The sequence below is a fragment of the Bidens hawaiensis genome, unplaced genomic scaffold (genome assembly GCF_021521415.1).
Source record: "Bidens hawaiensis isolate Kalapana, Puna unplaced genomic scaffold, B.hawaiensis_p1.1 tig00000657_1, whole genome shotgun sequence".
In the NCBI taxonomy this organism is placed as follows: domain Eukaryota; kingdom Viridiplantae; phylum Streptophyta; class Magnoliopsida; order Asterales; family Asteraceae; genus Bidens; species Bidens hawaiensis.
The window spans coordinates 575,837-598,639 of record NW_027491039.1 but is presented as its reverse complement, the minus strand read 5'-3'; positions in this window follow the sequence as shown (position 1 = coordinate 598,639).

Here is a 22,803-nt window from a genome sequence, read left to right as displayed (position 1 = left end):
TCCCAATGCAAATAATCCCCCACCGGATACAAATATTGTCAACAACAATAATCCTCCACCGAACCCAAACAATAACAATAACAACCCTAATCCCCCTCGAAGGGAATATTCGATCAAAAACTTTATAGCCTGTAAACCGATCGAATTCAAAGGTATTGAAGGGCCAAACGGGCTAATTAAATGGATAGAGAAGATGGAATCTGTTCTCAATATTAGTAATTGTCCACCCGAGAGTATTGTCAAGTATGTTGCCTCTACTTTTACGGATCACGCTTTGATGTGGTGGAACACTACAGTTCAGATAAAAGGGCAAGATACGGTTAACCGCATGACTTGGGCTGAACTCAAAACATTAATGCTAGATCATTTCTGTCCAAAGAACGAAATACAAAGGTTAGAACACGAACTCTGGAGTCTGGAAATGAAAGGAGGGGATCACCTGGGGTATACCAACCGCTTCAATGAACTGGCTAGTCTAGTACCCTGGTTAGTAACTCCCAAAGACAAAACGAATTGAACGTTATATTTGGGGTTTAGCCCCAGAAGTGAGGAGTTTGGTAAACTCCGTGGGTCACACATCGTTCGAGAATACCGTGACTCAAGCCGGCATTGTGACTTTTGACTTGGTAAGAAGCGGAGTGTTGAGAATGGCCGGGGAATCATCGGGTATGAAGTGAACCAATTATGGATCAGGATCACAAGGAAGGCCAGCAAATAAACGTGCACGCCCGACAATACAAAATTATGTCATGAGTAGTTATGAGGTGAAACGAGACAGGTACAAGGGACCATGGCCAAAATGTGATAAATGTAGCTTTCATCACGTGGGTGAGTGCAGACCGTTAGTTTGTCAGAAATGTGGGAGAACGGGGCATAATGGCCCTAGTTGTAGAGTCAGTATGGAAATTGTGAACCAACCAACTCAAGCAACTCAACCTCGCAGTCCCCAACCACCGAGACCGCAACCAACTCGTTAGCAACCAGCTCAGCAAAACCCAACCGTAGTGAATCGATGTGCTTGTTTTGAATGTGGGAGCACAGAGCACTGTAGAAGGGACTGCCCCAAGCTGAATCGATGAGCAGTTACCGGTCGAAACCAAGTATTGACGTCTGGTGCGCCTAGAGGACGCGCGTTCGTTATCGGGTCTGGAGAAGCACGACAAGACCCGAACGTAGTAACAGGTACATTTGTTGTTTCTGATCAATATGTACTGGTTCCGATAGAAGTTTCATTTCTACTAGCTTTGTATCCCTGGGAAATATGCCAGTTAGTGAACTAACAATTCCCTATACTATAGAATCGCTAACGGTAACTCTATAACTGTCAACCAAATAATCCAAAACTGTTCCATTATTCTTAATGACCACCCATTCCTTATTGACCTACTCCCGGTAGAGTTAGGAAGTTTTGATGTTATTGTTGGCATGGGCTGGTTAACCAAGTATAAGGCGGAGATTGTGTGTAACGACAAGACAGTTAAAATTCCCCTTCCGGAAGGTGAAATGATTATGGTACAGGGAGAGAAGTCTGGTTCGATTTTACCTCTCGTGTCTCATCTTAAAGTATTGAAATGTTTACGTCAAGGTTTTATGGCATTCTTGACAAATGTGACTATAAAGAACCCTGATGAGAAATGCATAGAAGAGATTACCGTTGTACGTGAATACCCCGATGTCTTTCCCGATGATCTACCTGGATTACCACCGAATCGACAGGTTGAATTCCGTATTGACTTAATCCCAGGATCAGCCCCCATTGCTAAGGCACCTTACCGGTTGGCACCATCTGAAATGCAAGAATTATCTAACCAATTACAGGAGTTGTTAGATAAGGGCTTCATACGTCCTAGCTATTCTCCTTGGGGAGCACCGGTATTGTTTGTAAAGAAGAAAGATGGAAGTTTTAGAATGTGCATTGATTACCGGGAACTAAAAAAAGTTACCATAAAAAACCGATACCCTCTTCCACGAATAGACGACTTTCGTTATGGCCACTACGAATTCCTAGTTATGACGTTCGAACTAACTAATGCTCCCGCAGTTTTCATGGATCTTATGAATCGAGTTTGTAAACCGTACCTCGAAAAAATTTTTATCGTGTTTATTGATGACATTTTGATATATTCGAAAACCAAGGAGGAACACGAGCAGCATTTACGAACTATCTTGGAGCTTTTGAGGCAGGAAAAGTTGTATACCAAGCTGTCAAAATGTGAATTATGGCTATAAGAGGTACAATTTCTAGGGCACGTTGTTAACCGAAACGGTATCCATGTAGACTTGAGTAAGATTGAAGCCATCAAAAATTTGCAAGCCCCAAAGTCATCGAAAGAAATCCGCCAATTTTTGGGTTTAGCTGGGTATTATCGGCGCTTTATTGCTAACTTTTCGAGCATAGCCCAACCTTTAACCCTTTTGACTCAAAAAGATCGCGTTTATGTGTGGGGAGAAGATCAAGAAGCGGCTTTTCAATTGCTAAAACAGAAACTATGCCAAGCCCCGATACTGAGTCTTCCAGAGGGAACTGATGATCTGGTTGTTTATTGTGACGTGTCCCGGAAAGGTTTAGGGTGCGTACTTATGCAAAGAAACAAAGTCATAGCATACGCTTCTCGACAATTAAAGGTGCACGAGAAGAATTATACCACCCATGATTTGGAACTAGGCGCCGTTATTTTCGCACTTAAGATCTGGAGGCACTATTTGTATGGCACAAAATGTACAGTATACACCGACCACAAGAGCCTATAGCATATTTTCGACCAGAAAGAGCTAAACATGAGGCAAAGGGGATGGGTAGAGCTGTTGAACGATTATTACTGTGAGATTCGATACCATCCGAGAAAGGCTAATATAGTGGCAGATGCTTTGAGCAGAAAAGACAGGATCAAAACACTACGGGTCCGAGAACATGGAATGATCGTCCAAACCAGTCTCACCAAACAAATTCGTATTGGTCAAAACAAAGCTCTGAAAGGAGATCACTTGGAAGATGAAAACTTGCATGGGACCGAACAAAATTTTGAAGAAAGAAATTTTATATTACAAAAACCGAGTTTGGATTCCCACTTTCAGCAATCTGCGTGACTTGATCATGGACGAAGCCCATAAGTCCAAATACTTTAGTCACACTGGAACAGATAAGATGTACAAGGACTTGAAGGAGTATTATTGGTGGCCCGGTATGAAGAAGGATATAGCCACGTATGTCGGTAAGTGTTTAACTTGTGCGAGGGTTAAGGAAGAATATCAAAAACCTTCGGGAATGTTGCACCAACCAGAAATACCACAATGTTGTAACACACCTCCCTAAAACTTTCCGAGGAAACGATGCCATATGGGTGATAGTTGACCGACTAATCAAATCCGCACACTTCCTTCCAATCCGAACCACTTACACAACCGAAAAACTTGCTCACATTTACATAAATGAAGTCGTATCCCGACACGGCGTACCCGTTTCAATTATTTCTGATCGTGACAGCTTTCACCCCTCGTTTCCGGCAAGCGGTACAAGAAGCTTTGGGAACCCGAATTGACCTAAGCACCGCCTACCATCCCCAAACCGACGGTCAATCTGAGCGAACCATTCAAACTTTAGAAGATTTGCTTCGCGCTTGTGTACTAGACTTTGTTGGGAACTAGGATCAACATCTTCCACTGGTTGAATTCTCATACAATAATAGCTATCATAGTAGCATCCAAGCAGCACCATATGAAGAGCTGTATGGGCGGAAATGTAGATCACCCTTGTGCTGGACTGAGGTTGGAGATACCCAAATTACTCGATCTGACATAATTCAAGAAACCACTGACAAAATTCGTAAAATCACAAAAACATTAAAAATCGCCCGAGATCGACAGAAAAGCTACGCTGATGTTCGTAGGAAACCGTTATCCTTTGAAATAGGTGATCAAGTATTTCTCAAGGTATCCCCATGGAAAGGCGTCATTCTATTCGGAAAAACCGGTAAAATAGCTCCGCGATATATTGGACCGTATGAAGTAATTTCTAAGATAGGTCCTGTAGCCTACGGACTGAAATTACCTTTGGAGTTGAGTTCTATTCACGATGTCTTTCAAGTATCAAACCTGAAAAAGTGCCTTACTGACGAAACCAAAATTGTGCCATTAAAAGACTTGAACATAAACGAAAAACTGAATTTCATTGAAGAACCGGTGGAAATATTAAAGGGAAAAATAAAACAATTAAGACACAACAAAATATCTCTAGTCAAAGTTCGGTGGAATTCAGAACGGGGACCCGGATTCACGTGGGAGCGGAAATCCGAATTCAAAAAGAAATACCCGCACCTGTTTCCAAATAAAGACAAAGTTGAATAATCAAATTTCGGGGACGAAATTTTCTAACGGGGGGAGATTGTGACATTTGAGCCAAAACAAGGTACACCTTAGTACGTATTTACCGATTAAGCAAATAAATGCCTTTTGCGTAACAAACGAACGATTAACCGAACGGGTCGGGTTATGACCTAGAAATCCCTGGGGGGCCATCTATAAGTGATATACGTTTAATATAAGCTAAAATATTAGTAATATGGCCTTAGTTTGATAGCAAACAAGTTAAACGAAAATAGATTTAAACGCGAAAGATAGTTACAAACCAAGCATTGTATCATCCGTTAAGCCGAAAAAGACTTACCAAACACTTAATTGAAATGTTTTAAGTGATCCGTGAAAATATTTTTGATTTTTACAAATGTATAGTATGTTTTTATAATTTTACACAAAACTAGCTGAAAAACACTCGTTTTCGCGCTGTTTATCGCACCCGATAAGTTTTTCACGCCAAAAACCGAACCCGAAATAAATTTGGGGTCAGGATTTCATGTAAGGGCACGAAAAACGAGACAAATGATCAAGAGGGGGGGCCATGGACCCCACCTTTGGGGCGGCCGCAATAAGGGAAACCCCCCCCCCCTAAGTTTTTCTTTATATATTTAATAAGTATAAGATATTTTGTATATCACTTTCATGAAAAATCTGGACACCAACCTGCTCTCCATCAAAAACCAGCAAGAAACTAGGTAAAAATGTCATAAATAATCGATTTTCGGCTCGTTTAAACTTGATTAATACCATATAAATATAGTTTGATTGCCAAAAATCACTCCTAACCATGTAAAAACCCTAAAAATGGTCCATAAACATGTTTTGATCATTCACATGGTGAGGAACATGGTTTGATAGTTTTTTTTGGCCATAAACACGGATTAAAAGGTTGAAACGGCATTTTTACGGTTCAAAAGTTCGTTTTTGTGCACTAGCCGAAACCCTAAGTTAAAGGGCTGTTATATTGATGAAACTTGCTTGGTTTGTGATATAGGACTTGTATCTAGCCTACATAGGAGCACAAGAGCTTGAAAAGTTGATTAGAAAGGCGAAAACGAACAAAAACCGCTAAGGTAATGCCGAAACACTCGCTTACGGGCTGTTTAGGTTAAGGTTGTGATTTGTATAGTCTTAGGCCTTAAAATTGTGCAGGGACATCAGGGACCATGTCATTGGGTCCCTGTTCAAATTTGGTAATTTTTCGACCATCCGAGAATATTTGGCGAATTTATTACCGAATTGGGACGTTTAATGGGCAAAAATAGTTAAAATGCTCCAAAAATTATGAAATTTTTCTAGGAACTCAGATTTAATGTATTTTGATCAAATATTTATTTTTGGATCATTTGGTGAAGTCTAAAGGTGTTTTGTGTATATGCGTTCGTGTGAATTTTTATAGCCGAATTTGGGCCGAAAAGAATATTGCATGAGCTTTTTACATTCTGGAAATGATACAGGTTGTTTTGGGACATAAATTGTGTATTCAGGAATTTTTTTGGAATTTTTGGAAATATTTTGGGATAAACGGACGATTTTCAGGCAAAATATAGCTGATAAAATGAATTTTTATAAATTAATAACTCAGTAAATAATTCCAGAAATATTTTTATAAAAATATACATATTTTAATTGATAAGTGGCTAAATTTTCATAATTTAATGATTAACGGTTAATTAATTATGCTAATTTGAAGATTAAACAAATTCAGTTTTTACAAAAACCGGCAAGTTCGCGACTAACGAACTTGCGGGAATATCAAAACACCAAGAGTGATCAAAAATAATAGTTTTGGATTAATTAAGTAAAAATGAACTTTTCAATGAGAAACCTGGACAATCCGGATAGATTGTGCGCGTTTCTTCTTAAATCAAACTGAATTAACAGAAACGGGCCCCGAGGCTAATCCGGGACCCCAGTATGTGATCCTTCTTTATAACTTAATCATTTTATTAACCAATACATTTACCCAAGCTTACTTCCCCATAACTGTTTTCTGAACGCGTAAACGAACAACTTGGCCTAGCTGGGAAAACGGGAATCTGAGCCAAGTTCGTATTGAGATTATAATAATATTAAAATATTAATATTATTATAATATTGAATATAGGAAACCGTGATTGCAAGTTATACAAACCTCGAATCGATGTGCTACTGATTATCTACTAAACAGTGAGTTTCATAACGGTGAGTTTGATGACCCAACTTCTAAACTGTTTTACGAACTTTTGTGGGTGAAAAGCATGTTTGATTACATATTCATACCTGAAACACGTATTGATGTGAATTATCTAAGTGCTAACACACGAAAGTCCCCACTAACACAGTGATTAACTTCGAGCCGGTGGCTTGTGAATAGTACTATTGGTTTGACAAACCCAGGCGTGGCCAGCATGGTTTGCTGAGACATTATCCCGTTCGCACATGTCCATATTTTTGATGAACCAGCTATGTAGTGCTAGACATAGCTACTTGGGCATAATGTGGGCGGAAGGGGAGCCACAGTGGTTGATAGAGCGTGGGAAATGGAGGCACGCCGCACGAACAGTCAAGGCTTCACTGTAGCTTAGCATAATTACATCATTTACATACATACATACATACATACTTATTTCATGATTACAAGTGTTAACTTGTGAATACTCATAACTGTTTTCTTGAAACTCGTGAAACTCACCAACTCTAGTAGCTGACCCGTTTTAAACGTGCTTTTCAGGTGTGATACCGAAGTTGGAAAATCCGTGAATTTGTGCTATCTGTTACCAAACGTGATCGATGCGGTGTGAATAGACGCAGACTTACTAGTACGAATAGAATAACTTACAAATATATTTTGTTGTAACACCTAGTTTGTAATCAAAGATAGATCACTGTAATATAATGTAAATTAGTTGTTATGTTTCTTTATAAACAATGTTGTTGATACCAGAGGTGTCTGTTACATTCTCGTTTTACGCTTCCGCATTGTGCTAGTCAGGGTGTGACAAAACCTGTTCACAACATGCAGATGCAGCAATGTATTCAGCTTCAGCAGTTGAGATGGACACAGTAGTATGCTTCTTGCACTACCAAGATACCAGCCTGTTACCAAGAAACTGGCAGCCTCCGGAAGTTGATTTCCTACTCATGTTGCAACCATCATAGTCACTATCTGCATAGGCTATCAAGTCAAATGAGGGATTCTTTGGATACCAAATCCCCAAGTCTGGTTTTCCTGTAAGATATCTAAATATCCTTTTGACTGCCAACATGTGGGAGACCTTTGGATTGGCTTGAAATCTTGCACAGCAACACATAGAAAACATAATATCTGGCCTAGATGCTGTAAGATACATCAATGATCCTATCTTGGCCCTATAATCATGCTGATCCACTGGCTCCCCCTTTTCATCAGGTACCATCTTCTCATGTGTGTCCATTGGTGTGGACACTATCTAGTAATCCTGGCACTTGAATTTGTTAAGATTGTCTTGAAAATATTTTGCTTGATTTATAAAGATGCCATCTGCCTTCTGCTGCACTTGAAGTCCTAGGAAGAAATTCATTTCTCTCATAGAGCTTATCTTGTATTACGACTTCATCACTTGTTCAAAGTCTTTACACATCTGTTCATTTGTAGACCCAAAAATGATGTCATCAACATATACTTGTACAAGCAGTAGATCTTTCTTCCATTTCTTGTAAAATGGAGTCTTGACAATAGCTCCTTGGGAGAATCCATTGTCCAGTAGGTGATTTGATAGCTCATCATACCAAGCTCTAGGAGCTTGATGTAATCCATACAATGCTTTTCTTAGCTTGCACACCTTGTTGGGATGGATTGGATCTTCAAATCCAGGTGGTTGTGTCACATACACTTCTTCATCTATATTTCTATTCACAAATGTAGACTTGACATCCAATTGATAGACTTTTATGTTCATGGATGTTGAATATGCTAGAAAGATTCTGATTGCTTCTAGTCTTGCAATTGGAGCAACGACTTCCTCAAAGTCTACTCCTTCCTCTTTTAAGCACCCTAGAACTACCAGTCTTGCTTTATGTTTAATAACAATCCCTCTTTCATCCCTATTTCTGAAAACCAATTTGGTTCCAATTGCATATTTTCCTCTGGGTTTGTCAACCAAATCCCAGACATGTAAGTCTCTGAACTGAGCTAACTCTTCTTGCATTGCCTCCACCCGGCTGTTGTCTTTCAGGGCTTGATTTATGTTCTTTGGTTCAACTTGGGATAGGAAGCAAGCATAAAGACATATGTTTGCTCTTTAAGAAGAACTTCTTGTCACTCTTTCATGCAAGTTCCCAATGATGTTCTCTGAAGGATGATTTCTTTCAATAGATGAAGTTTGAACAACTTGTTGTTCTGGAACTTCTGATTCAAGATTTGTCATATTCATAAGCTTCAATGTCAGGTATCTCTTCATTTTCAGTTGTTACTTGAGTTTGGTTATTTGCAGATGATGATGCTTCATTTGTTCCAATTTGGAGAGAATCAAACAGAGACTGAAACCTGTCTTCAGCTCCAACTGTCTCTTCAGGTTGAACTTGTGGCTGGCTCTGCATTGGCTCATTCTCCATGTCACTTGGTCCTTCATTTGATACTTCAACAACAGCTTCTTGACCATTTGTCTTTTCTTCATTAGCTCCTGGAGTGCTTCTTTCAAAAGTGAATCCAGTTTGTTCAGGAGCAAATGAAGACCACAGCTTGTCCAGATCAATTTGCTTTTGTTTTCCTTTCTCTTCAATTCTTGTTCTGTACATGTTGTCATCCATGTCTTCATTGTAGATTTTGAAGGATTTGATTATCTTCTCCAAGTCAAATAGCCACTTGGGACCATCAACATTGTTAAATTGATTTTCATTGAAAATAATGTCTGATGATTCAAGCACCACCATGTGCTCCTTGACATAGACTTTGTAAGCCTTTGAGTGAGATGAATAGCCCACAAAGAAGCATTCCAAATATTTTGATTGGAATTTGTTGAGATAATCCTTTGTTTTCAGTAGTGAGCATCTACATCCAAAAGGCTTCAAGAACTTCACATAAGGTTTTCTTTTGAAGACAACCTCATATGGATTCTTGTTTTGAGTCTTGTTCAACAGAACCCTATTTTGCACATAGCTAGCAGTGTTAATAGCCTCTGCCCATAAAGTAACTGGTAAATTTGCATAAGCTATCATGGTCCTTGCAGCTTCAATCAATGTTCTGTTTCTTCTCTTTGCAACACCATTCTGCTCATGAGTTTTTGGAGCACTATATTGTTGAAAGATCCCTTTAGAAGTGCAAAATTTTTCCATAATTCCATTCTTGAATTCTGTACCATTGTCACTTCTAATCACTTTCACCTTTTTCTTAAGTTGATTCTCCATCTTTAATACATAAGTCTTGATAAGTTCTGGAGTTTCATCTTTGCTTCCCATGAAGAACACCCATGTAAATCTTGAATAGTCATTAGTGATTACTAGACAAAATCTTTTCTTGCCAATACTTGGAACACTTATAGGACCAAAGAGATCCATGTGAAGTAGCTCTAATACCCTATCAATAGTGTTGATCAGTTTGCTCTTATGAGAGGATTTGTGTTGTTTTCCCTTGAGACATGATGAACATTTTTCTTCAATTTGAATTCTCTAGTAGGAAGACCCACAACATGTTCACCTTTCACCAACTTGTTCATGTTCTTTAGATTGACATGACACATCTTCCTATGCCACAATTTTGTTTCATTCTCAGTGGCTTTGGAAACAAAACATGAACCACCTCGTGATACTGCAGTATTCATTCTCAGCTCATAGAGGTTGCCATTTCTTGAAGCCATCATCATGATCATTTCAGGTGGAATGACAAATTCTAGCTTGAGAATTAAGCAATGTTCATCATTGAAGGCAACCTTGTAACCTTCGTCACAGACTTGAGAAATGCTTAGCAAGTTATATTGTAGTCCTCCAACATGCATCACATTCTTAATTGTTACTTTGCCATTGGTGAGAGTGCCTCTTCCTACAATCTTTCCTCCATTCTCATTACTCCCAAAGGCAACTGGACCTTCAAATTTTCTTTCATAATTAACAAGAGCCTGCTCTATCACAGGTCATGTGCCTAGAACAACCACTGTCCATATACCATATATCATTGCAATTCATGGACTATTCTTGCACAAACACACACAAGAAGATCAATTAGATTCTGAGTCACAAACTGCATCAGTTTGCAAATCAGAGTCAATTGGAGTTTCAACAGGAGTAGGAAGTGGATCTTCATAGACTACTTCACATTCATCATCCGAATCCGAGTCTGTCACAACTGGTGTCTTGATGCTATTTTCAATTTGATCAAGCACCTTGTCTTTCCATTCATTCAACTCTTGCTTTGACTTCCACTGATAACCTCTTGGTTCAAATCCTTGTTTCAGCAAGAATTTCTCATCACCATTAAGAACACCAGGTCTCGACTTTGGTTTTTCATTTTCATTTAGCCTTTTTTTCTTAACAGTCTTCTGTGATACCTTTGGATTGTCATTTATCGTCAACACAGATTTCAACCTCTTTTCCAAAGTCAATCTGTTAGAACATAATGTCTATTGCTAGAGTCTTAGATGTACTAGATATGATTGTATAGGGCTAAAATGTCAAATGTATAGTTTGTGTTTGTTAGTCAACGCATAAGTCTTCAAGTCAACGCATATCATATGCGGCGTATATGATTTACGCCGTATATTATATACGAACTTGATGAGCTTGTTCATGTTTCCTATAAATAGGGGACTTATGCGTTTCTACTTAGACTTTTGGTGATTGTTAGAGAGAGAGAGTAGAAAGAGAAAGTGTGCAAAGTGTCATATCTTGTTTTGTTTCTTGATATATATGAAAATGAGCTTAATGTTTACTTGGATGTGTTCAATCTCAATGGATCCCGTACTTTAAGGTACAAGCTATATCAAGTAGAGATCCTAATGGAAATCTACATCAAGATTCCAGGTCTTTTCAAGTGGTGTCAGAGTGTTTTGGCTCGTTACTAGCTTGAACACTTCAAGTTTTTCAAGGTTTTTCTTTCGACATTCAAATTCCACTGTCAAAAGTTCTTCAAAATCTCACAAATTATTCTCTACGTATCTGTGACAAACCCTACCAAAATTCATTCAATTCCTACATCATTTGCAACTTCAAATTCCAAAATTATCAAAAGAATGTCTTTCACCGTATATGTACAAGCAACGTATATGTTTATCCCGTATAACGTATACGACGTATAACATATACGCCACATATCTTAACGTTGATACGATATACGCTGACTTAGTTCTTATATGTTGACTATCTTTGACCATATCCGTTGATCAACCTTGACCAGAATATTATATGTTGACCTACTTTGACCAAAAACATATTCGTTGACCAGAAAGGATACACGTTGACTTTAATCAAATATGGAAAACCTAAGTGTGTTCGTGTCATAGCCGTCTATTCTACTTCAGAATATTAGTTTGGAAAATGAAATGGAAACTTCCAACAAGCCTCCTAAACTTTTGAGAATGGAAGACTATCCTTCGTGGGCTGACAAATTCGAGACGTATGTTCAAGCGTTGAACTATGATACATGGACAACCGTTGAAGAAGAATACATCATCCCTAAGAATGAGAATGGGGAGAACTACCGACTATCCCAGATTGCTGATGCAGATAAGGATTTATTTCTAAGAGAAAAGAAGATGTTAAATCTTTTCCAATAGTCCATCAAAGGTGAGATCTTTCAACTTCTGCAACACAATGGTTCTTATTACTCAATATGGAAAGCATTGTTGAATAAAGATCGTGGAAATCCCGACATGAGAAAGAGCAAAATTTCTTTGCTAAAGAAAGAGTTTGACATATTCACTCAAGTTAAGGGTGAATCATTTGCTCAATTGGTTGAAAGATACTGTTATCTTGTGAATGAGATGAAGAGGCTGAAGATTGACAAGCCTGAGTATGAGTATATAGATAAACTTGCAGATGCTTTGCTTGAAGAGTGGGGCACTTTTATCTTGATTCAACAAGAAAACCCCATTGCTTATGCCCGCCTGAATTTGGCAAGCTTTATCGAGAAACTTGAAGCTCATGACTTGGAATTGAGAAAGAAAAAGAAGATGAAATCTACAGTCGTGTCACAAGATGTGGGATTGTATTACAAAAATTTTCATTCAAGTGTTACTCCAAATCCCAAGATTCCTACTGCATTTTGTGCTGAGTCAATTAGTCAAGCTTGTGTTAAAAATATTGCTGCTACTCCTCAATATAGTAGTTGTTATTCTGGAACAAATCCAATTACTCAAGATTCTAGTTGAAAGGAATCTGATGTTATCCAATGCAAGATAGCAGTGAATCTGAAGAATACTAGAAATATGACCGACCATTGACACAATCAAGGAACACATGGATTTTCTAGGATCTGTTTTAGAATCATATGAGTGTTTGGTGGCAGGTCGCATTGGAAATTACAACATGACTAAAGAGGATTATGACCAGATAGACCCGAAGGAAATGGAGATGATTGACATAAGATGATGCATGGCTAGTGTGATAAGAAGGGCACAAAGATTTAAAGAGATTACTTGTAGAAACGTGCTTGATGGTACGACTTCTAATTTAGGCTTTGACAAGTCCAAAGTTAGATTTTTTCGTTGCAAAGAGAAAGGACACTTCAAAAGGGAATGTACTAACAAAAGTGTGGATGATAATACTGCTAACCCTTTGGGATAAGATTATTATAAACAAGTTATATATCATCATCCAGAGGGAGAATCATCAAAGGGGATGAAAACTTCTGAAGTATCAACCTCGCAGCAAAAGGCAGCTACAGCCCAAGTTGATGAAGGCTTCAATTGGAGTTCGGTATTCCAAGCAAATGTAGCTCAAGTGGTTGATGAGGACAAAAAGGAGGTTATTGCTGAAAGTATGATCAAGATGGATAAAATGGTTGATGAGAAGGATGAAGTTGAGAGTGAGACTCAAGAGTCTAATGATGCAGATGAAGAAAAAAATGTGAATGAAGATAGAAACAATGAAAAGGACGTTGTTTGTGATATTTATGATGATGAACTTCCTCGAACTTATGATAAAATTCATGAAGTTCCTTCTGATTATCTTATCTCATTATTTCCTCATGATATTGTGGAAAGTTTTGCAGGTTAGTTTTATGAGGAGGACGTACCACAAGGAAAAATTGATTTTGGGGAGGAAGAAAGTGATGAAATTCTAGACGTCATCAAGTTAGAAGATGAGGAGGAGTTCGTTTCTGTTGATGAAAAGATAATTGAGAATAAGTTTGTTGAAGGAGTAATAGAAGACATCACTGATGTTGATTCAGAAACTGCAAGTGAAGAAGTAATTGATCAAGCTTTCATGGCCAATGAGGTAATTCTAAACTCAAATCTGTGTGAAAAATGTGAATTACCATGCTTCGAATGTGATTTTAAAAATCTAGAAATCAAGGAATTAAAGAGACACTATGATAAATCTTTGTTTGATTTAAATTTTGTTAATGAGGCCTACACTTCAATCATGTGAAAAGGGTCTTTGAGAAAAGATTTTACAAAACCAAGAGACAATTTCAATGCTTAAGCACACGGTTGAAGACAAACAGATTGCCATTAACAGACATATTGATGAAAACGCAACACTCAAACTTGAGCTTCAAACACTCAAGATTGAGGCTGAACGAGCTAACCTGAAATTGGTAAGCTACGCTGCGTCGTCCTATGTACTTGATCACATTATCCCCAAAACATCTTCAAAGAGTGAGGATAATGAGACTGAGAACTTAAGAGAAGATTATCATGCTGTGCCTCCACCTTTGTGGAATGATTATGTTCCAAAGAAACCAAAAGGTTTGAAAAAGGCACTTAATGTGAAAATAAACATGCCACAGCATTATGTTTCTAAATCTGTTGCTGATATGAGAGTTCTGGTTGTGATTCTGCAACTAGAATAAAAATGGCAGAAGCTGTGTTGAATGAGGAAGTTGTTAAACCTCATGGGTTGGGTAATCAAAAGAGTGGTTTAGATAATCAAAAGAAAGTGATTGAAAAATCGACAAGATTTGCAAAAACAGGTTTTTATAACAAGCAATCTTCTCGAGTTAATCAATGTCAAGAGAAAAAGATAAAATTTGTACTTGGTAAAACTTCAGAATCTGAAGAGGAAGTTGAATTCAGAAAACAGTCAAATGATGAATTTTATCATTTGAAAGCTGAACGTGATAGTGTTGAATCAACATCTCAGATCAATAAGTTTATTGATAGGAGACGTTGTATTAGTTGTAATGAGGTTGGGCATGTATTTCACGGTGTCCTAATCGATACAAACAAGATCACATTCAGACTGAAAAATCTCAAAAAACTGTGAGCAAGAAACCTGGACTTTTAATTGGTATCAGAGCCTATTGGCTCTTGATCTACCTAGAAAAGCTCAAAAATTTTCATTTTATACACATTTTTGATTATTCCAGACGATGTAGCCGTTCAAATATCACCAAAACTTCAAGGATTGTTATATCATTGGTGTTGAACAACATACTCAAGAATTAGATCATTTCTACATTGTTTTCCCAAAAGTTTTGTGGCAAAAACTTCAAAGATATAACTTATGCGCCGAATAAGTTATACGGTGCATAACATATGCGCCGCATAAGTAACCTTACAACATATAGGGTATAATTTTTCATGTTTGATCTTCATGCTGTATCCTCTCCGTATCACTTATCCGTTAAAAGGTCAAAGTATGAGTATTTACCTGCTTATAAGATCAGTTGGTTCATACAAGATTATGCAATGCATACTAGACGTACACGTTGAAATATGAGCATACACGTTATTGTCATTTATAAGCTATAATTGCTTATACATTGAGGATTCAAGATCTTTTATTTGGAGAGAAGACATGGGAGTGGATTGTTGACTTCCATGTGGTTGGATTATTAGATTTGATGGATCAAATACAAGTTGCTTAAAAGTGCTTATCAAGATGTATTTGGGGATTCATCATGTTTTGATATGGGAATTGGAATGAGATAGAAATTGGTTTGAGTTGGGTGATCATGTCGTATGCCCCATGAAGTTCAAAATCCTTTTGAATCTCGGGAATCATAGTTCCTAACATGAGGCAAGAAACTTGCACCGAATCCTCATTGTGGTTAACCCAATCGTTATGGTCTTGGACATCGTCAACACTAGGTTCATCGGGAATAGGATCCTTTAATACGTAGTATTTCTTTTCTTGCTTGAGAACGATTCTCAAGTTTCGGTACCAATCCATAAAGTTGGTATAGTTTAGACGATCCTTGTCACGAATAGATCTTAGTGATAGGTTATTGACGGGTGGAATTAACGTTAGGTGGATTGTTGATTGCGGCCATCTACAAACATAACAAAGCTCAATTTTAGTATTTTCGATAACAATTATTTTAATCGTTAATACCTTTTTTTTGTCTCCAAGACAATTAATGATTAAAATCTAAAACCCTACGTTACATTCAAATAGTAGTTAGGTGACCTTTATCCTACTATTTAAATTAACAAGGTAGTCAACGTTTGACGATTGCAACCCTTTGCAACTTCTAGTTTTATGGGATCAGTTAAACATCTTATGTTTAGTCAGCATGTTTAATCCCATCAACACCATTGTACGCCATGCTTCGGTGACCCTATTCACATCGTTTCCAATTTAAGTCGTCATACTTACACACACGTGTGAGTTTACACATACAAGTGGTTAGGTGACTTTTATCCCACAAATATGGCTAACACACCTCAAACTCACAAGTATCCTCTAATGCGGTTAGGTGACCTTTATCCTACACCGAGTTCCCAAGTGATTCGAGTGTCGTATAAAAGGATGGTGTTCAACTTATTTTATAAAAGGGATTTTAGTTTTCAAAATTCTAGATTGGAAAACCTTTTATGTACCTTTCATTTGCATGCATTCAAATGCATGGTACTAAGTTGAAAACCCCATTTTTTCAAAGTTCATGTTAATAAAACCCATTTTATTATGAAATCATTAGCCATTAATAAAACCAATTTTTATTACCTAATGATTTCTAAGGAACCAATTTTATGCTAGTTGTTGATTTAAGTAGTTAAAAATCCAAATTGTAATAACATACAAACAAAAGTAAATCAACCATGCAAGCATAAAACATACACAAACACAAGTTCATAACCATAGCCTCCTAATGTTAACCACACTTGTTGGCCGAAGACAAGTGTGTCAAAAGGTCTCTCCTAAGGGACTCAAAATGACATGAGCTTGTGTCGGTGAACTCCCACTTGATCCCGCTTCCAAATGCTCCAAGTGTTCACCCCCATGTTGTGGTCTCCATCATTTTATTTAGGCTCTCTTCCTTTGCATCTTCTTTTACAAAATATATCCTAATACATTTTTCTCTAGTAAAAGAAATGCATCTAATCTACTTATTATTACAAACCAAATGAAATGAATAAATAGATTACAAACCCAAATAAATATTACAACCATATCGAATGAACAAACAAACATTTGAATGAACAAACAATCAACACAAACATTCAACCAAACACAAGGCCATGACTAGGTTATGAACATCTATTACATATTCAAATATGCAATAACACAAGACCCAAATGGTTCCCCTTAACCCCTTGAAACTTTCGGCCAAACTTGACAAAACCGAAAGTTCCGGGTTTTGTCCAAACAACACAATCAATCATCCAGACGTCTTTGTTTTTCAAGATTACCACATGCATGTAAAGTATAACCTTGGAAACCATTGGGTAACCAAAACCCCCAAAATTTTCGGCCATATAGTAAACCCCACCATAAATCCAAAATTTTTTTGGTCTAATGAAGCATGCATCCGTATAAGCGGCTCTTGATGCCATTGTTGGGTTTTAACAAGATTATCAAAGTGATAAAATCCCAATTTTACCAAAAACGCAGCGGAAATAAGTTTTAAATATTGTTAATTTGATATGGATAAAACCTATTTTACACATGCAAAACCAATCCCGGATCCAAATACGAAATACGTACTATCAAACACATGCATGTCACTATAAGTCCATGCATGTAAGTATACCTTTCAAGAGAATCAAATCCGGGTTAAGGAGAGGATGGTTGGAAGGAAAGAACTTCAAAGGGAATGTCCTCAAGCTTGCATACCCCAAGCCTCCAACAAACATCACTTGTAGCTAGGATTTGGTAACACTTGACAATACTTCTTGGTCCCTTGCTCTTGGCCGTCCAAAGAGAGAAGAGTGAGTAGAGGATTTATCCTCTAGTCTTGTGTTGTATGAATGTATTGTGTTATCAATTGTGTAAGAGAGAAAAATGAAAGGTAGAAAGATTATAAATCTTTCAAAGTGGCACCACCCAAGTCCACCATTCCCAATTCTTGCGTGTCTCCACTATCATGGAAATACTAATAAAATATTGAAGAGAGCAAGAGAGGGGGGGGGGGGGGGGGCGGCCACCTCTCCCTTCCTTAATCAAAATTTCTAAAACTTTTATAACATAAAACCTTTGTTATAAAATTGTTATGTAAACTTTTATAATTAAAAGTTACACAACTTAATAAACATGCAAGGTTAATTATGTTTACATATTGTTATTTAACCAACTTAAATAACACCATGTAATGTTCTCTCATAAAATATAAATCATCCATATGATTTATTTATTACACAAGTACATTATATTTTGAAACCCCTTTCTAAATAACTTATGTTTAATATTTATTTGTTATGATCATATCATATATAAAAAAATATTATTGGTGTTTGTCTAGCTTGTTATTGGGTATGACCCGACTTGGATCATGACATACCAGCCACATCAATTATAAAATGTGTCTTGGGCAGACTGAGTCCAACATTCATTTCCTTTGAACCTCTGCAATAAATTGCAAATATGAGTTCCACATCCGGTATCCGATACCTGTGTGTTAGAGGAAACACTATTAAGATCAACATGAATCATGAAATTTGTACCTGAGGTTTGCCCCGCATCCCTCTTAGATTTCAACTCTTTGAGACGGGTTGGACAATTCCTTATCCAATGCCCAATGTCCCCACATATAAAGTATGGATCCTCTGTGCTAACCTTTAGCTTCTTTGGTTTGGGTGGTTCCGCTTTAGCCTTTCCTTTGAACTTACCCATGTGTTGTCCCTTGCCTTTGGCAACCTTTGCCAAGGGTTCCGGGTGATGCCTCTTCTTATTGCCTCCCTCAATGATCGTGGGAACGAGTAAAACCTTTTTACCCATTCCCGTCTTGGTTGTTTTTAGCATTACGTGAAGCTCACCAATGCTTTTGTCCCATCCATTCATGTTATAGTTCATAACAAATGTCTCAAACTTCTTGGTTAATCAATTTAGGATCAAATCCATGGCTAACTCCTTTGAGACGAGACAATTAAGGCTCTTGAGACGATCAATGTGGCTTTTCATCTTAAGTACATAAGATGAAACCGATTGGGTTTCCTCCATACAACATGCAGGAAGCGCTCGAACCTTTTCGAAGCGTTCCACCCTTGCTTGTGTAAGGAACGCTTCCTTATGTTGGGTGATCATGTCGTATGTCCCATGAAGTTTAAAATCATTTTGAATCTCGGGAATCATAGTTCACAACATGAGGCATGAAACTTGCACCGAATCCTCATTGTGCTTAACCCAATCGTTATGGTCTTGGATATCGTCAACACTAGGTTCATCGGGAATAGTTTCGTCTATTACGTAGTATTTCTTTTCTTGCTTGAGAATGATTCTCAAGTTTCGATACCAATCCATAAAGTTGGTATAGTTTAGACGATCCTTATCAAGAATAGATCTTAGTGATAGGTTATTAACGGGTGGAATAATAACATTAGGTGGGTTGTTGATTGCGACCATCTACAAATATAACAAAGCTCAATTTTAGTATTTTCGATATCAATAATTTTAATCATTAATACCCTTTATGTCTCCAAGACAATTAAACGTTACGTTCAAATAGTAGTTAGGTGACCTTTATCTTACTATTTAAATTAACAAGGTAGTCAACGTTTGACGATTGCAACCCTTTGCAACTTCTAGTTTTATGGGATCGGTTAAACATCTTATGTTTAGTCAGCATGTTTAATCCCATCAACACCATTGTACATCATGCTTCGGCGACCCTATTCACATGGTTTCAAATTTAAGTCGTCCTACTTATACACACATGTGAGTTTACACATACAAGTGGTTAGGTGACCTTTATCCCACAAATATGGCAAACCCACCTTAAACTCACAAATTTCCTCCAACATGGTTAGGTGACCTTTATCCTATATCGAGTTCCTAAGTAATTCGAGTGTTGTATAACATGATGGTTTTCGACTTATTTTGTAAAAGGGAGTTTAGTTTTCTAAATTCTAGATTGGAAAACCTTTTATGTACCTTCCATTTGCATGCATTCAAATATATGGTACTTAGTTGAAAAAACCATTTTCAAAGTTCCTATTAATAAAACCCATTTTATTATGAAATCATTAGTCTTCAATAAAACCAATTTTTAATACCTAACGATTTCTAAGGAACCAATTTTATGCTAGTTGTTGATTTTATGTTGCTAGCAAACCACATTGCAATACCACAAACAAAAGTAAATCAAACATGCAAGCATAAAACATACAACCACAAGTTCATAACCATAGCCTCCTAATGTTGACTACATATATTGATTGACCGAAGACAAGTGTGTCAAAAAAGTGTCTCCTAAGGAACCCAAAAGAAGATGTGCTTGTGTTGGTGAACTCCCACTTGATTCCGCATCCAAATGCTCCAAGTGTTCACCCCCGTGTGGTCTCCATCATTAAATTTGGGCTTCCTTCCTTGCATCTTCTTTTACAAAAATATATCCTAATACATTTTTCTCTAGTAAAAGAAATGCATCTAATCTACTTATTATTACAAATCAAATGAAATAGATAAATAGATTACAAACCCAAATAAATATTACAACCATATTGAATGAACAAACAACCACTTAGAATGAACAAACGTATCAACACAAACATTCAACCAAACATAAGGCCATGACTAGGTTATGAACATCTATTACATATTCAAATATGCAATAACACAATGACCAAAATGGTTACCCTTTGACCCTTGAAACTTTCGGCCAAACAAACCAAAACCGAAAGTTCCGGGTTTTGTCCAAACAACACAATTAATCATCTAAATGACTTAGTATTTCAAGATTACCATATGCATGTAAAGTATAACCTTGAAAAATCATGGGTAACCAAAACCCCTAAAATTTTCGGCCATATGGTAAAACCCCACTATAAACTCGAAAATTTTTGGGTCTAATGAAGCATGCATCCGTATAAGCGGCTCTTGTTGCCATTGTTGGGTTTTAACAAGATTATCAAAGTCATAAAATCTCAATTTTATGAAAAACTTAGCGGAAATTAGTTTAAATCTTGTTAATTTGATATGTATAAAACCTATTTTACACATGCATGTCACCATAAGTCCAAGTGTGTTAAAGCTACCTTTCAAACCCAAGGAAGAGGAAGGAGATGGTGATAAGGAAGGAAAGAACTAGAATATGAAGCTCGTCAAGCTAGCATACCCCAAGCTTTCCATCAAACACCACTTGTAGCTAGGATTTAGTAACACTTGACAACTCCTCCTTGTTCCTTGTTCTTGGCCGTCCAAAAGAGAAAAGAGAGGGAGAGGATATTTCCTCTATGTTGTGTTGTGTGTTGCGTGTTGCTTGTGTTCAAAAATTAATCAGAGAATGAGAGAAAGAGAGTGTTTCTAGTCTTTCAAATTAGCACAACCCATATGCACCAATGGAACTCTATGCATGTCTCCACTACCTTTCATATAATAATAAAATAATAGAAGTGGAAGAGAAGGGGGTCCCTTCCTTCTTGGTTCTCCCTATTCTTATTTTTATTACAACTTTCCATTTATATATATGTGTTATAACTTATACCATTATAAATATAACACATTACATGTAACATGCAAGGTATTGTTTTTTCACATATTGTTATTTAACCATCTTAAATAACATTATGGAAGGCTATCTCTCAAAGTATAAATAATCCATATGATTTATTTAATTCACAAGTACATTGTATTTAGAAACCTCTTTCCAAATAACTCAAGTGTTAATATTTATTTGTTATGATAATATCATATAAACAAATATTATTGGTGTTTGTCTAGCTTGTTTGGGTATGACCCAACTTGGATCATGACTTACTAGCCACATCAATTATAATATGTGTCATGGGCATACCGAGTCCAACACCATGTTGTACTTTTGACTTACATTGTCACATATCTTGTAATACCTTTGCAATCAATGATATAGATGAGAGATTAAAGAGACGTTTTCGAGTATTTTCACTTCGTTATGATTTCCGCTCATAGCGTCGTAGGGTAGATCTGTTCGTGGATGCATCTACACGTCACTCTGAAGGCCCATCCTGGACCTTTAATTGGTATCATTTATACACATTTTTTATCATTCCAGACGATGTAGCCATTCAAATATCACCAAAACTTCAAGGATTGTTATATCATTGGTGTTGAACAACATACTCAAGAATCAGATCATTTCTACATTGTTTTCCCAAAGTTTTGTGGCAAAAACCTTCAAATATACACTTATGCTCCGCGTAAATTATACGGCGCATAAGTAACCTTACAACATATGCCGTATCCTCTCCGTATCACTTATCCGTTGAAAGGTCAGAGTATAAGTATTTACCTGCTTATAAGACCAGTTGGTTCATACAAGATTATGCAATGCATACTAGACGTACACGTTGAAATATGAACATACACGTTATTGTCATTTATAAGCTATAATTGCTTATACATTGAGGATTCAATATCTTTTATTTGGAGAGAAGACATGGGTGTGGATTGTTGACTTCCACGTGGTTGGATTATTAGATTTGATGGATCAAATACAAGTTGCTTAAAAGTGTTTATCAAGATGTATTGTGGGATTCATCATGTTTTGATATGGGAATTGGAATGAGATAGCAATTGGTTTGAATAGTTTGTTGCACTCATGAAAGATAGATGACTTAAATGGTTAAAGCCGATGGGAATAGACTTTGATTGTGAAATCTTTACCCGTTCTCATGATCAATGAGGGAGGCAATAGGAAGAGGCATCACCCGGAACCTAGGGCAAAGGTTGCCAAGTGCAAGGGACAACACATGGGCAAGTTCAAGGGAAAGGCTAAAGTGGAACCACCTAAACCAAAGAAGCTAAAGGTTAGCTCAGAGGATCCATGCTTTGGATGTGGGGAGTTTGGGCATTGGATGAGGAATTGTCTAACCCATCACAAAGAGTTGAAAGCTAAGAGGGATGCGGGGTGTTGGGTCAGATTTATGATAAGGAAGATTGGAATCTTCTCAACCTCCTCAGAAAACGGCTAAGTATGGA